The sequence below is a fragment of the Lactuca saligna genome, chromosome 4 (assembly GCF_052625555.1).
Source record: "Lactuca saligna cultivar CGN05327 chromosome 4, ASM5262555v1, whole genome shotgun sequence".
Taxonomy (NCBI): domain Eukaryota; kingdom Viridiplantae; phylum Streptophyta; class Magnoliopsida; order Asterales; family Asteraceae; genus Lactuca; species Lactuca saligna.
In genome coordinates, this window is record NC_136420.1 from 110,973,154 (window position 1) to 110,990,669 (window position 17,516).

The following is a 17,516-nucleotide window of genomic DNA, read 5'->3' on the forward strand; positions in this document are numbered from 1 at the left end:
TTTATGACTAGAAAATAACAATTTAACTAGATTCAATAATTGGAAAGGAACTTCTGTTTAGTTCAACTCGGTTAACTCTATGGTTGATTTTTAGGTAATAGTGCAATGGATTAATTCTTTCGTTGGTTACCGATTCAAGTGATTAGGTTCATGTTCACTACCCTAATCCTTAGCAAATAAACTAACTCAAGCAGTGGCCAATTGCTTAATTTAATTATATTTACTAGATTAATTATTCGGGTTAAGTTAGACTTGCAATAGCTAATTAATTTATTATGCTTAATTAACCTCTTGTTTGATGATCCTCTTACAAGTTTGCACATAAATTTACTCAATTTCCTTATTAATCCTAGTTTCATATTCATTAATCCTAGACATATGGTATAGTGGTCACATATCATATGAGGTTGATAATCAATAGATGTTCATGCTAATCAATTATCTTCCTATTAACAGAAAATTAATTATTATTCATACACAAGGTTCTTTAGCAAGCTAAAATAACAAAAATTCACCAACTTAGAATTAATCCTACCAATCAATCAAACCATATTGTCAACTTTGTATCCCCAAACAGAAGTCTAAAGAATTTAGTTCATAACTAAGGTAAATAACAGCAAACAAACAAGTTCAAGTTGCTTAATCATGTTGACAAAACAAAAGAATAATTAGAATGATGAAATTGTGCCTTAATTACTCCCGGAATTGAATTCTAGCTTCCTTGGTCGACTTCTAGGGTTCTTCTGGCTTCTTATTCGCAGCAAAGCACTTCTGAAACTTCCCAAAATTCTTCCCTCTCGATCTGTGGAGTTATCTTTAAATATGCATTCCGACTCGTCGAGTCAAGTGGTGACTCGTCGAGTCCTTCTCACATTCTCCGTATTGTGATAACTATCTTGACTTCCGAATCATTATCCTTCTGATTCCTCCACCGGACTCGTCGAGTCCATGCTCGACTCGACGAGTAGAAGCCTTTTTTAAGGTGTTTTCCTTCTTCATTCCACTCTCGAGCTCCTAACCGCTTCCCTTGCTTCCTTTCGCTTCCGAGCTTCATCTTTGGACTGAAAAACATAATTTAACACTTTTAAGTACCTTTTGTCCATAATATGCAATAGTTTAGCTAATATATGAATAAAAATTATACTTAATACACACTAAATATGCACATATCAAAATACCCCACACTTGACTTTTGCTTGCCCCCAAGCAAAACTGAATTTTAACACATTAGAATTATGTATAACAACTCCAATCTAACCCAGCCATTATGCCAAGACCGCAACGCATGGATTTGTGTCTAAATTTTTTCCTAAAGAACCCTCCATATTCCAAATACTCACAATCCTCATAAACATTCGCTCACTCACCCCGAACTATGCTCATTTTATGCAACCCTCCGAATCCATCCTCAGAAAACCTCTTTACCCTCAAGGTATTTTTAATTGAGCAACCCAAGCATACATATTCTAGAATTACAACTTTTCGATACCACTATGGAACTCTTTGAATTCTTCACTTTCTTGACAATTTGATCTTTGATATCTTTGAATTCACCACCTTGTATTGACTTTTGGTATCTTCAACTCTTTGAATTTATTGGAATTTTGATCTTTAGATCATCACTTCATTTGCTCCAAAATTCTTACAAATTTTCTTGTAATTTTCTCTTTTTTTTTTAACATGTAACTCACTTTTGTCACTCAAATCCCTACATGCTTAAGCAGGGGCGCTCAATCTCAACCTTTATTGGCTAATGATAAAAATTTTCCTGGATACATTTCAGGTTTAGGCTGCTAAACATATTGCATCCCTCAGGCTGAGCAACATCGTGTTTTTGTCTCATGATTTCACTAGAATAAGGAAGCCACAAATGCACTAGAACGTATATAAGCTCAACTAAACATTTGGGTCTTCATGCAATTATCAACACAATTCTAACATGGAATCCTAATTTTTTACCAAAATTTTCTAAATTAAATCCTAAATAATACTTTTGGTATGCAAAATTTTTAAAATTGACTATTATGTAACCAACCCCCTACCCCAGACTTATGTGATGCAATGCCCTCATTGCATATGATGCATAAAAACATAAAAAAAATAAAGAGGGAATTGGAACAAACTCCCCTGGGATAGCAGTGGATAGGTTGATCACTCTCATTTAAGCTCCAACTTCAATTAACTTTAGACATGGTAACATCTCATCCATGCCTTGGGTGTCTCGTCTCGTGTGAGTCGCTCCAAATACGCAAAAATCAGTGTAAGATCTTCAAGAATGGATATGGAAGAATAAGGAAGAAAGTGGTACAAGTATCAGCATCAAATCAGCAGTCTCTCGGCTTAAAAATTGAATGACTCCTCGAGTCATATGGTGGACTCATCGAGTAGCAGCGCGCCTTCTCAGAATTTATGGAAAGACAAGGCGACTCGTCGAGTCAGCTTAGTGCACTCGACGAGTTGGCCACTGAACGAAAAATCTTGGTATTTTGCAACTGTTTTAGCCTCTAAAAACTTCTTTAACTCTGCCTCACGTCCAGACTCAATTGCTCATACCCCTAGGACCGGACTCGACACTTTGACGTTAAAATTCCGCTTCCTTGACTCGCTTTCACTCGTGATACATCCATTTGCTATATCTCTAAACCATCCTAAGCAAGCAATCCTAATTCAATCCTGAAAAATAACTAAAGCAAACAACCATTAAACACAATAAAATCTTAAACAAATCATACACACCAATTAAAAATAAAAACAAAACAAAAAAATAAAAATTGTTTGATTAAAAACACAAAAATTCAATCTTCATCCTCCTCATCATCATTGGCGGCTCCACTTCCTCCGGCTCCACTTCGTCGCGCACCAATCACCTCATCCCAAGATGGAATAAATGGGTAATTACCACCATCAATATGTGGGATATTGAAGTGGTCAAAAAGCCGAATATGGGATTGGTTGCTAAAGTTCAGCCCCGTGCCATTTGATCCTGCATCCGCCTCATCTCTACATTGTACCAATCCATTGGTACGTCTTCATTCTCAACCGGAATCACTGGCGGTTCGTCCTCCACATCCCACTCTCTTCGTGATCTTACCCTCCTTCCCGGTGCTTCGGGACCAACAACGGGGTCATCATTTAGGATGGCATAATGGCCACCACCATAGTCTTCAATTATCCTCGCTCGTCGGAAAAGAATGGGATTGAACGGAGGTGTCGGGATCAATTTCATGAAGTTCCATGCACCGCGGTTCATCAACCCGAATGAGTTAGCCAATCGGGTGACAAACATCCCACCATTAATACGGGAGGTTTTGCGATCTTTGACCGCACCCTCCGAAAGGTATGAAGCTATACACCAAGGAATGTTGCAAAAGACGCCGGGTGTTATTATGCTCCATAAGTAGAAAACGTCAAGGTTGGAGACCTTGTCATCATCTTTTCTTTGGTTGATGGTGGAGGAAATAAGGCGGTGAATGAGGCGGTGAGTTGGGGATCGGATGCTCCCTTCTTGTGCAGACTTTGGGATGTAAACTTTATTTCTAATGGTATTCCACCAGCCCGCGCTTGTAACTCCATCAGGGAACACCATATGAGTGCTTGCCAAAAAGGCCCGAAAGATGTTTGTTGACACCAAGGACTGATCGTAGATCCCTAGTCGGCAGGCACGATCCACCACCGAGCATTGACGATACTCGCCCCCAAGACAAAAAGTAAAGCTTGCCGGGTGATACACGTCCACTCCCCCAGTAAAAGATACCGTGGAGAAAAACTCCAAACAAAGCTCTAAATAGACCGACTCTTGTATACGGAAGACCCGGCTCCACCCGTCACAGATCATTGTCTCGCCTTCATGTTGGAACTCCTTCAAAAGGTAAGGAGCTAATTCCTCCTCATACCGAACACTTTGCAGCCACTCCCAATCAATTCTGTTTGGCACATAAACCTCCTTCTTCTTAATATCAGAGAGCTTCTTCTTCCATTTGCTCATTGTTGAAGCGGACTCAATTTGCGGGAAGTTTAGCCATGGGAACTCGCCTTGGTTACCACTTGAAGATTGTCCCCTTCTGAACATGATTTCGGAAAAACAAATAAACAAAACCCCGAAAACACAGAATATAATTAAAAATGGTCTTGTATCTGTAACTCGACTGGACTCGTCGAGTCCATGCCCGACTCGACGAGTCGCGCAACCTGCACGAGTCAGTCGACGGGTCTCATAAAATTGGACCATTAAACCTGTAAATTCTTTCAAGGGTTTTGTCTCAACACTTAGTATTGATGTATTAAGGCCAAAATAAGCATTCAAAACAACTTAATTCATGAAAAATCAAAACCCTAGAAATTTAGAACTTCTTAAAAACGGGTTTTTCATGCAATTACTACCATAGATTGCCTTATAATCATGCTCTTAACAGAAAATAGGAAGAAATTTGTTACCTTTTTGGATTGTGGTTGAGAAATTTGGAAGAACTTGAAGAACTTGATGAATGCTTGAGAGAAAATGCAAAAAAAAAGGTACCCGTCGAGTGTAGATGTGAAACTGATTCTTAGGGTTAAAACCCTACTTACCCAATGTAAAATTAATTTCGAAATTATTGTTTTTTTTCTGTAAATAATACCGACTCATCGAGTCGTGGTCAGACTCGGCGAGTCTAGTCGCGAAGTCAAATGCTTTTCTGAAATCCATGTGGACTCGTCGAGTCGTGGTCAGACTCGACGAGTCACTTAAAAATGTATAATTTATAAAATTTTGCTGTTTATTGTGAATCATTTCACCCCACACTTAGCCTATGCACACTCTCAAGCAGGCATGCCCGATAATTTGGAAGATTAAGATTAAAAAAAAACGAAGGGAAAATAAAAAGAAAACTAAAAAGTAAAAGAAAGCAAACTCTATATAACGGGTTGCCTCCCGCCAAGCGCTTCTTTTTGAGGAGTCATTAGCTAGACTCATTCCCATCTACGTTTTGTCATCTTCGAGCATCGGGAACATACGCCTAACTTTTTGTGATTTGTACTTGGTCTTGTAAGAGTGGATCTTTTTCTTGTAAGCCCTTTTTAATTCATCTCTTTTTCTTTTCATTGCCTCATCTTCAACTGCTTGGGCTTCCCTTTTCCTCTTTTTCTTCTTTACCCCCTTCTTTTTCACCGTCTCTTGAACCTCCTTTTCTTTAAATTTAATACCTTCATATTCCATGATGGTCCGTGCTCTTGGTTTAGTGGTGAATTGGTGATCAGCTTCCTCCCTCATTTTCTTTATCTCTGCATCCTTTCCAGTGCTTAACCCTTCCTCGAAATGGGCCGTATCAAGACATGCTACATCGGCGTATTGAACTCTCCTTTCCTTTCCTCTTTCTGCTGTTTGTTCTTCTAAAGAATCCTGTATATTATTGAAATCTAAGGTATGTGAAGGACTAGTAACAAGCAGATCTAAGTCGGCCAAGTTTTTGCCCAAATCGACTGGACTCGTCGAGTCCACTAAAGTGACTCGGCGAGTCGGCACGAATTGCATCGATTCTTGAGTTTTTTCTGAGTGGGCTCCTTCCAGTAGCTTTTCCAATTCATCCAAGTCCTTGTTAACATCTCCTTCTTCTTCAGAGTGTCTCACAAACTTGCTTGGGTCTTCTTTCATCAAAAGTGCAAGCTCTTGTTCTAATATCTCATCATCCAATTGGATTGTTGAGACTTCTTCAATCTGTTCCTCTTCTTGCTTGATTTCTGGAATAGCTTTAAACTTCACAGCCTCATTACCCACTCTCAATGTCAATGTAGACTCACTTATATCAATTAAAGCACACGCGGTGTTCAAGAAGGATCTCCCCAAAATAATTGGAATTTCGGGGTCTTCTTCCATATCAACAACCACGAAGTCTACTGGGAATATAAACTTGTGAACTTTTTTAAGGAGATCTTCACAAATGCCTTTTGGATGGATTATTGTCTTGTCCGCCAAATGGATCTTCATATGCACCGGTTTTGGTTCTGGTAGATTCAACTTCTTATAAAATGACAAAGGCATCATATTGATGCTTGCCCCCGAGTCAGCTAATGCTCGTGTGAAGATCTCATTACCAAATTGGCACGGAATCACCATATTTCTGGGATGACCCTTCTTTTTAGGTAGCTCACTCATCAAGACTTCTGCAACTTCAGCCAAATCCTTCCTAGCAGCAAAAAGGCCCTTAAGCAAGTTGAAGTATTTAGGCGTTTGAAGTATTGTTTCCATAAACGGCACATTAACTTGTAGAGCGTTAACATGATTCATGAAGGTTCTGTATGCTTCAACTTTTTCTGCAGGCATGGCTTTGGTTGGGTATGACAGTGGAGGCTTATAAGGTTTCGAAGAAATGGCAGGTTTTTTTATTTTTCCTGGACTCATCGTGTCCATTGGAGCGACTCGGCGAGTCGGGTCGGGTTTGGCTGGCTCCGATTCTTCTACCTTGTCTTCCTTCTTCTTGGAGATCCTTATTGCTTCCGTGCATTTTTCTTCACTTCTGGAGGTTATTACGCTCACGTTCTCCATTCTTAGGTTGGGCTTGGTGTTGCTCGGAAGTTGGCCCGGTATTCTTTCATTCACTTGATGTGCAAGCTGTCCCAGCTGTTTCTCAATGTTGAGAATGGAAGCTTGCTGATTCCTCAATATGTTTCTGGTTTCTTGCATTGCTACATCGTGATCATTGTGTCTTTTCTCGGACGTGGTTATGAACCTTGTGAGTATATCTTCTAAATTTGCCTTCTTTTCCATCACCGACTCTTCCTTTTGATAGAATCCCCTCTCCCTCTGTTTGTATTTCTCCTCCTTAGCCTTTTTATACTCTTCGTATGGGAGCCGTTCCTTCTTCGGTTTCCTCCGGTCTTCATCGTATCTATCACCATTGGAATAGAATACTTGAGCCTTTTTATTTCCATTCTCGTCTCGATCACAATCCTTGGTAAGATGGGGGCCACCACAATTTTCGCATCCAACTCTAATAGCATGGATCGTTTGATCCATTTTCGTCATTCTTCGGTCTAGGCTATCGAGTTTGGCTATTACCGCCGCCATGCCATCGTTCACCGAGTTTACTGCTCCACGACTCACTTCATTCCTCGGATTGTGGTATTCTCTAGAATGATTAGAGAATTCTTCAATTAATTCCTTTATTTCCGGAGGCGGCTTTCGGGTGAGCGGGCCTTGTGAATCGAGTAGTTGCCTTGTGGTGACATTAACTCCATCATAAAAGATGGAGACCTCTTGTTGGCTATTAAGGTCATGGTGGGGGCAATTTCTAAGTAGGCTCTTATATCTTTCCCAAGCTTCATAAAGAGATTCTCCGGGTTGTTGCTCGAAGTTGGAAATGGCTTTCTTTAGCTTGGCTATCTTGGAAGGTGGGCAGAAATGATCTATGAAATCTTCTTTCATCTTGGCCCATGTGGTAACCGATCCGGGAGGGAGTGACTGCAACCAATCCTTCGCAGCTCCTTTAAATGTGACAGGAAGCATGCGTAGTAGCTGGATCTCACGAGGCACATTGGGTACATTGAAGTAATCCGCCACATCATTTACTTCATCCAAGTGCTTATAGGCGTCTTCATGATCTCTCCCGTGAAAAGGGATCTCCTTGAATTGAGCGAGAATATGGCCCTTTAGTTCGAAAGTAGCGGTAGCGAGAATTGCGGGTTGCACAAGTCCTGGGCCGGTGTCATCACGCATCCTCTTCATCCACTCCCCATGGGGATTTCATCAATATTAGCCATAACGGTGGCTAAATCGTCTTCAAACTCGGATGTGTGCTCGCTTTCTTCCTCGGTCTCGTACTCGGTGTCTTTTGGGATCGGGTCTTCTATTTCGAATGATGCACTGGATGCTCCTGAATTGCTGCTCCTTTTCTTGCTAAAAACGGATTTCAGGTTTTTGAGTGGTGAGTTCTTTGAAGAAGCGGTTTCTCCAACGGTTTTGCCCTTGTTTCTTCTTAATGCGGTTTCCGGATCTTCAAGAGGGGGAACCAGAGGCGTAGCAGATCCTCGGGTCATGAACCAACTGCAAACAAAACAAAAAAACAAAACGCGTCAAAAATAACAAAAAATTAAATCTGATTTAGCGTTGTACTCGCCGAGTCGGGGCGAATGTACTCGGCGAGTTCAAGTTAAAATCATTTTTTTTTTTTTATTTTTTTTTTTTTTAAACTTAAACAAAAATTAAACAGAAATAAACAACAGAAATAAACTTTGTGTAAGATGAATCTTACACAAAGGATCGATTGAATTAGAATTTTAATGCTAATTTTAGAACCGTTCCCCGGTAACGGCGCCAAAAACTTGATGTGTGTAAAACTCACTTAGTTTTAATCCTACTTTAATTATCAAATAACACACAAAAGGCAGTGAACCTATCAATTGTGGTATAGCTAAATAAGTAGGATATCGAACATAGGGAACGACAAATTAAATTAAAAACTAATTCTATCTAAGTTGATTAAGAAATAGGTGTTTTTCTCTAGTTTTACAAGACTAGAAACTTACTAACTATAACTAATTTAAGACTAGAAAATAACAATTTAACTAGATTCAATAATTGGAAAGGAACTTCTGTTTAGTTCAACTCGGTTAACTCTATGGTTGATTTTTAGGTAATAGTGCAATGGATTAATTCTTTCGTTGGTTACCGATTCAAGTGATTAGGTTCATGTTCACTACCCTAATCCTTAGCAAATAAACTAACTCAAACAGTGGCCAATTGCTTAATTTAATTATATTTACTAGATTAATTATTCGGGTTAAGTTAGACTTGCAATAGCTAATTAATTTATTATTCTTAATTAACCTCTTGTTTAATGATCATCTTACAAGCTTGCACATAAATTTACTCAATTTCCTTATTAATCCTAGATTCATATTCATTAATCCTAGACATATGGTATAGTGGTCACATATCATATGAGGTTGATAATCAATAGATGTTCATGCTAATCAATTATCTTCTTATTAACAGAAAATTAATTATTATTCATACACAAGGTTCTTTAGCAAGCTAAAATAACAAAAATTCACCAACTTAGAATTAATCCTACCAATCAATCAAACCATATTGTCAACTTTGTATCCTCAAACAGAAGTCTAAAGAATTTAGTTCATAACTAAGGTAAATAACAGCAAACAAACAAGTTCAAGTTGCTTAATCATGTTGACAAAACAAAAGAATAAGTAGAATGATGAAATTGTGCCTTAATTACTCTCGGAATTGAATTCTAGCTTCCTTGGTCGACTTCTAGGGTTCTTCTGGCTTCTTATTCGCAGCAAAGCACTTCTGAAACTTCCCAGAATTCTTCCCTCTCAATCTGTGGAGTTATCTTTAAATATGCGTTCCGACTCGTCGAGTCAAGTGGTGACTCGTCGAGTCCTTCTCACATTCTCCGTATTGCGATAACTATCTTGACTTCCGAATCATTATCCTTCTGATTCCTCGACCGGACTCGTCGATTCCATGCTCGACTCGACGAGTAGAAGCCTTTTTTAAGGTGTTTTCCTTCTTCATTCCACTCTCGAGCTCCTAACCGCTTCTCTTGCTTCCTTTCGCTTCCGAGCTTCATCTTCGAACTGAAAAACATAATTTAACACTTTTAAGTACCTTTTGTCCATAATATGCAATAATTTAGCTAATATATGAATAAAAATTATACTTAATACACACTAAATATGCACATATCATCGGACACGTGGAAGGTGGGGGTGTTTGTTGCAGAGTTCATGTGGTAGTCGATGTTTATAAGGTACCTGGTCGATTCTAGCAAGGATCTAAGAATGGTCCGATATACCTTGGATTCAGTTTCCTACATTTTCCAAAATGTATCATTCCATTCTAGGGTGAAACCTTTAACAATTTGCGGTCACGAACCTGAAATTCCAAGGGTTTGCGTCACTTATCTGCATAGCTCTTTTGCCGATCCCGGGATGCTTTTAATCGTTCATGGATCTGATCAATCTTTTCCATAGTTTCTCATATAATCTTAGGGCTAGTGAGTGTGCTATTAGACACTTGTCTTCTTGCTAGCTGTATGTCACTCACCTCAGCCCAACATAGTGGTCATCTGCATTTTTGCCAATATCAAGCTTCGAATGACACGACTTTGATGCTAGTGTGATAGCTGTTATTATATGAGAATTCGATAAGTGGTAAATAGATATTCCTGGATTTACCAAAGTCTATCACACAAGCTCTTAATATGTCTTCCAGCGTCTGAATGGTTCTCTCGCTCTTCCCGTCAGTTTAGGGGGTAATACGTTGTACACATATCGAGTTTGGTTACCAAGGAACTTTGTAGTGATTGCCAAAACCGTGAGGTAAATCTGGTATCTCTGTCAGAGATAATGTATATTAGCACACCATGTAACCGTATAATATCTTAAATGTATGTTCTGGTTAGCTTCTTTATCACGTCGGTCTCTTTTACTGGCAGGAAGTGTGTGGATTTTATCAACCTCTCAACGATCACCCAAATGGTGTCGAGACCACTCGAGGTCTCCAACTATGATTCGGAGTTTCCTGGGTCTCCAACAGGAGATTTATTTAGGACTTCTCCAAGATTTTAGTTCCTTTGACCCGACTAACCAAGAAGTCGGTGGTTTTTTGTTGGGGACCTGAGCAGCAGGCAGCCTTTGAGATGCTGAGGCAGCGGTTGCGCAAAACACCAATTCTCACTCGGCTAGAGGGTGTAGATGATTTCGTAGTTTACTGTGATACTTCGATCAAATGCATGGGAGCAGTGTTGATGCAGCGGGGTTATGTGATAGCTTATGCTTTGAGGCATCTAAAGCCTCACGAGGCTAACTATCCGACGCACGATTTAGAGCTGGGGGTTGTGATGTTCGCCATCAAGATTTAGCAGAATTACCTCTATGGGATCTGTTATACCATTTACACGGACCACAACAGCTTGAGGTACCTCATGGATCTTCCAAATGTAAACATGAGGCAGTGTCGGTGGTTAAATGTGGTGAAGGATTCCGAATGTGAGATCCTTTACCACCCGAGCAAGGCCAATGTCGTGGCTGACGCCCTGAGCGGTAAGGCGGTAGCGGCCTCGATCCGAGACAACTGTCTGAGAATGACAGTTATCATTCCATTTCTAGAGCAGATCCGATAGGTGCAATTCAAGGGCCTAAAGGAGGGGTGCCAGAAGTGTGAGCTGATCATAGGCAAGGTGGCCTCCTTTGATTACGACAAACATGGATTGTTGACCCTGCATGGAAGGGTCTGGGTAGCATATTGCGCTGGAGTACGACAAACATTGATGTATGAGGCCCAGAAGTCCAGGTTCTCCATCCATCCCGGGGCGATGAAGATGTATAAAGATCTTTGACCCAATTACTGGTGGTGTTGCATGAAGGTCAAGAAAGCACCAGAGGCCCCACGACAAGATGAAACCATTAGACATCCCTGTATGGAAGTGGGAGCACATTGCTATGGATTTTATCACTAAGCTTCCCAGGACCGCACGTGGGGTCAATTTGATATGGGTCATCAAGGATCGGTTGACCAAGAGCACTCACTTTATCCTGATCCAGGAGAGCATATCATCCGAGAAGCAAGCCGAGATTTATGTGTGAGAGGTGGTGGCACGACATGGAGTGCATGTCTCAATGGTGTCTGATCGAGATGTCTATTTTACTTCCAGATTTTGGAAGTGGTTTCACGACGAGATGTGTACTCATCTCCACTATAGCACCACTTTCCACCCCAGACCGACAGACAGAGCGAGTGGACGATTCAGACTCTCGAGGACATACTTCGTGCATGTGTTTTGGAGTTCAGTGGCATTTGGGATGCGTATCTTCCTTTTGCGGAATTTTCGTATAACAATAGTTACCATGCCAACATAGACCGACCTCCTTTCGAGATGCTCTATGGGAGGAAGTCTAGGACTCTAATATGTTGTGGTGAGGTCGGTCAGAGGGTCATGGGGAGTACTGAGGTAGTACTCAAGACCATAGAGCGGATCCATCAGCTTTGGAGCAGACTACAGATTGCTTAGAGTCGGCAAAAGAGCTACACCGACAACCGGAGTTCGGATTTGGAGTTTCGGCAGGGCGGCAAGGTCCTCCTGAAGGTGTCACCCTGGAAGGTTGTCACAGGGTTCTGGAAGCAGGGCAATTTGGGCCCCAAGTATATCAGCCTCTCCATAGTCATTGCTCGGGTGGGAAAGGTATGGTATCGATTGGATATTCCCGCATAGCTCAACCAGATCCACAGAACTTTCCAAGTTTCCCAGCTAATAAAGTGCTTAGTAGATGACACGAAAGTTGTGCCCTTAGAAGATATTCAGGTTGATGACAGCCTGAATTACATTGGGAGACCGGTGGCGAATCTGGATCGCAAGACGAAGGAGATGAGGAACAGGAGGGTTGAGCTAGTGAAGGTGTAGTAACAGCATCGTAAGGGTTCAGAGTGGCCATGGGAGCCCGAGGAGGAGATGAGGGAGCACTACCTGGTGTTGTTTCTAATGGGTTATGAGCAATAGAACATTCCTATGGTGTTCATTCAAACCCTAATGCTTGGATCTAGTTTTTCTATTTGTACGTGATATTTGTCCAAGACATGAAAACCCTAATACTAGCATACAAAAATCAAAAATCACAACTAAACTAGGGTTAAGAAATTACCTATCAGTTGTAGCTTGAAGATCTTGAGCTTTTAAGAACCTAGCACCTCAAATGTGATGCCTCTAATGAATCACAAACACCAAAGAAAGTTGGATGATCTTGGTGAGAAGGGAAGGATGCTCAAAATCGGCTCTTGATCTCTAGGGTTGAAGGTGTAGCCGAATTTTAAAGCCCTAGGGTCCTTTTTATAGGTGAGGTGCTAGGGTTTTAGTCAAAACCCTAACTGGATTGCTTAGGACTTAAGCAGTCCAAAGGAACCTTCCAGAATGCGGCCTTGGACGAATTCAATGTGGGGTTCCCTACTTGATTTTGTCGACCCCTTTCTAAGAGATCCTCAGCCCAAATCCAATTATCTTATAATTGCAATTCTAGTCCCCTAGGTTCAATTAATGTCTTTTGATCACAAAATTAATTTCTTAATTAATTCTTGACCAATATTAATTAACAAATATGATTTCTCTTTTAACACATTATTAATATAATATATTAATAAACCATAATAACCTCTTTCTCCATTACTCATCCAATCAAGTTGCTTTGGTGCAGACAACTAAAAAGGACCATGCTACAATCGGGTTAAGTACATACCAAATATAGTTATGGGCTTAAACACATAATCCAACAGTCTCCCATTTGGATAAGTCTAATAACTATAGATGCACGTAGGACTTCAAGATCCAGTTAGAAATCATAGCCACCAAAAGCCGTTGTCAAACGCTCACACGTCCTTTAGATAAGAGATCTTATAGTCCTCCTTTCTCAAAATATCATGTGGAGAATTACATGGAAGATAATCATACTTATTGTCCAGCAGTTTGTTTTTCAATCCCTGATTCGTCTGACATAGAACTCAGTTGAACACATGAATTTAGTCCTGACCGGGCCCGACACATAATTCAAACCAAATCATTGAGGGGCCCAAGATATCGCTTTTCCCCTCGTAGGATAAAAAGAATAGATAAACTTCGACTTATATGCATTTACTATTTACTCATCAAATCATACACAATAATGCGTTTTATAACATCAAGTGACATGATGCGTTTATGCATTACCAATGCACAATAACCTTGCAAACAATAAACCATATATCTAGGTTTAAAGACTACATGATATTATCATCACACAATCACTTGTGATTAATTACATGAAGTGATTCATGTGAACGTGGGTTTAATCCAATTCTCAAATCTTATTTCAAGAGCACTAATGAACATTGTAGCAAACCTTTGCTATGTCTAAACACTTAGACATACTACAAGCCAATTCATGATAGTATTCCTTCATAACTACTTCCAAATTATGAGTGATTGTGGATAGTTTAAATAAACTTTTTATTTGGGAAGTCAAAACATGCAAAGTGAAACAATAGTAAATAATTGACATTAGACAGTAATATTACTTATAAATAATACTCATTTATTTAATCATAAAAATGTCAATTACAATTTATCTATTACAAGTTTCTATGGCTATCTAATCACTAAAACTAATAACATCCTTCATCCTAATGCTCCTAGCGTGCTGCAAGTGCTTAATCCTACTCAACCCCTTCGTAAGGGGATCTGTTGTGTTATCCTCTGAAGATACCCTCTTAACTACGAGGAGTCCTTCTTCTACACAATATCTTTTGAAATTGTATTTTCTATCGATATGCCTAGATCTACCATGATCCCTCAGTACCTTAGTTAAGGCAACCGCACCTTCATATCGCAGAAAATCTCCATAGGCTCCTTTATGGCTGGTATGACTCCAAGGTCTCCGATGAAGTTCTTCAACCATATTTCCTCCTTTGATGCTTTGCTTGCTGCTATGTATTCATATTCGCACATTAAATCAACTACAGTCTCTTGCTTGGAACTTTTCCAAGTCACTGCACCTCCATTTAGGGTAAAAATCTACCCCGACAGAGAGCGGATATTGTGTCAGTCGGTCTGAAAACTGGCGTCACTATACCCTCGCACACTTAAGTCATCACTCCCACCAAGGATAAAAAACCATTCCTTAGTCCTCCGAACGTACTTAAGAATATTCTTGACTACGGTCCAATGTGCTCTACCAGGGTTCCCTTTATATCTGTTGACCATGCTCAAAGCGAAGGCCACATCGGGGCGAGTACAAGTCATAGTATACATGATCAAGCCATCTACGAAAGCATAAGGTACTTAGATCATCTCTATTATCTCAGATTAACTAATCGAGCTTTGAGTCTTACTCAACTTGGTATTGTTTTGGATCGGTAACTCCCCTTTATTGGAATTTTCCATAGTAAAAAGCTTTAGTACCTTATCTAAGTAAGTACTTTGACTAAGTCATATTAGTCTTTTAATATTGTTTCTCACTATCCTTATCCCTAGAATATAAGCAGCTTCTCTGAGGTCCTTCATAGCTTAGCACTTCCCAAGCCATGACTTAACCTCCTACAAGGTTGGGATGTCATTTCCTATGAGTAGTATGTCGTCCACAAACAAAATGAGAAAGCTAACTATACTCCCATTGGATTTGACATATACATATAACTCATCCTCGCTTCGCAAGTAACCAAACTATTTGACTTTCTCATCGAAACAGCGAGATGCTTGTTTCAATCTATAAACAGATTTCTCAAGCTTTCATAGTCTATTAGGGTGTTTTGCATCGACAAAACCCTCTGGATAAATCATGTAAACATCCTTAGCCATCTTCCCATTAAGGAAATCTGTTTTGACATCCATCTGCTATATTTCATAATCATGAAATGCAACTATGGCTAGCATAGACTTTATCTTCGCTACTGGCGAGAAGGTCTCATCATAGTCAAGTTTGGGAGTTTGAGTAAAGCCCTTCGCAACATATTGTGTCTTATAAATGTGCACTTTCCCATCCATGTTGGTCTTATTCTTATAGATCCATGTGTACCCGACCGTCCTATGACCCGATACACTGTTAACCAAAATCCAAACTTTATTGTCATAAATGGACTGAACCTCGTTGTCCATAGCCTCTTTACAATTTGCAGACTTTGGGCGTTCCATGGATTCCTTGTAGCTTTTAGGTTCATCCAAATTTACTAGTCTACTATCACTAATAAATGTATCACCCTCACTTGTTATATGAAAAGCATATAACGTAGGTGGAACACTAACTCTACTGGAACGTCTAAGAGGTAAGGACTCATCATTCGGTTCAACAGGAGTTTCCTCCTCGGGTTGAACGCCAACGTTATAGGTTCCTTTATCATTTGACTATTGAAGCTCTTCAAGATCAATTTGCCTCTCAATGTCCTCTTGGCTTATGAGTTATCACTCTCGGAAAACCCCTCTCCTCGCAACGAAGACAACATTGTCACTCGGTCTATAGAGGAGCTATCCAAAGGACTTCTACGAATAGCCAATGAAAATACACCTCTGACTACAAGGTTCTAGTTTTTCATGAGTTTCTTGTCTTAGAAAGGACTCACAACCCTAAACATTGATATTTTCCAATGAGGGAGCTTTGCCATGTCCACATATCGTGAGGTGTTTTGGCATACCCCCAAAAAGAGATAGGTAACACAACACAACTCATAATGGAATGAACCATGTCCAACAAGGTTCGATTTCACCTCTCATCCACACACTTAAAGTGTGGTATCCTAGCTGTTGTCAATTGTGAAACAATTCTGCATTACTTGAGGTAATCGTGGAATTCAACACTAAGGTACTTACCACCTCGATCAGATCGGAGCATCCTAATTTTCCATCCCGGCTGATTTGCCACTTCTTTTTTAAACTCTTTGAACTTTTCAAAGGTTTCTGACTTGTGCTTGGTTAAGTATATATACCCATATCTTCTATAATCATCGGTGAAAGTCACATAGAAGCAGCTTGCATCCCTTGTGGTGGATCTAAAGGGCCCACATACATTGGTATGTATGAGATCCAATAAACCCTCACCCCTTTCACATGTTTTAGTGAAGGGTGACTTGGACATATTTCCACGTAAACATGACTCGCACATGTAATCATCCCTAAGGTTGAATGAATCTAACATTCCATCCTTTTAGAGCTGGGCTATGCACTTCTTGTTGACATGTCCAAGACGATAATGCCACAAGCATGCATTGTCCAAACTATTGGAAGAATCGATATGCAATACATCATTTCATAAGTTGTCTACAACCATCAAGTTTCATATATACCATTACAAGGAAATGCTTCAAAATACAAAGAACCATTAGAGAAAGCATTAATAGAACTTTTTTCATTATCAATCAAAAATCTAAACCCTTTTTATACAAATCATGAAAAGAAGTAATGTTTCGTGTCATTTTTGATGAGTAACAACAATTATTCAAATCTTAACCTATCCCACTGGTAAGCACTAAAGAGTAAATTCCAATCTTGGTGACAGACGATGCTTTCCTATTCCCCGTGATCAAGTTTATCTTCCCATGCTCCACATCCATACTTCTTCTTAGGCCTTGCAAATCAGAACAAATGTGAAAACCACATCATGTATCAAGGACCCAAGACATAGAATGCGATGAGTTGTTAGAATGTATAGTATAAATACCTACGAAGGATGGCTTTATCTTCTCATCCTTGATATCTTGCAAGTTCTTCGGGCAACTTCATTTCCAATGCCCTTTCTTATGAAAGTAGTAGCACTCTAAATCCTCCGGGTTGGTGGAGGGTGCATCGGGACCAGCCTTGGTTCCACTAGAAGAGGTACCATCGTGTGACTTTACCTTATGATGGCTCTTAGAAAGAGCCTTCCTCTTTTTTCCCTTTCCTTGCCTAATAGCCAAGACAGGGGAGGCTGCAGGTGTAGACGCAACATATATTCCTTTCAGACTACACTCAGCAGTCCTTAGCAAGCCTTGAAGCTTCCTTAGAGTGACCTCCTCCTTGTTTATCTGG

At 40.0% G+C, this 17,516-nt stretch overlaps 1 non-coding gene across 1 annotated transcript; it reads left to right on the forward strand.

Moving 5' to 3' along the window:
• Positions 1–7,244: 7,244 nt before the first annotated feature.
• Positions 7,245–7,351, forward strand: LOC145044673 (small nucleolar RNA R71). The gene has a single exon (XR_013681618.1). It is a non-coding gene; the product is annotated as a small nucleolar RNA R71 (small nucleolar RNA).
• The last annotated feature ends 10,165 nt before the right edge of the window (positions 7,352–17,516 follow it).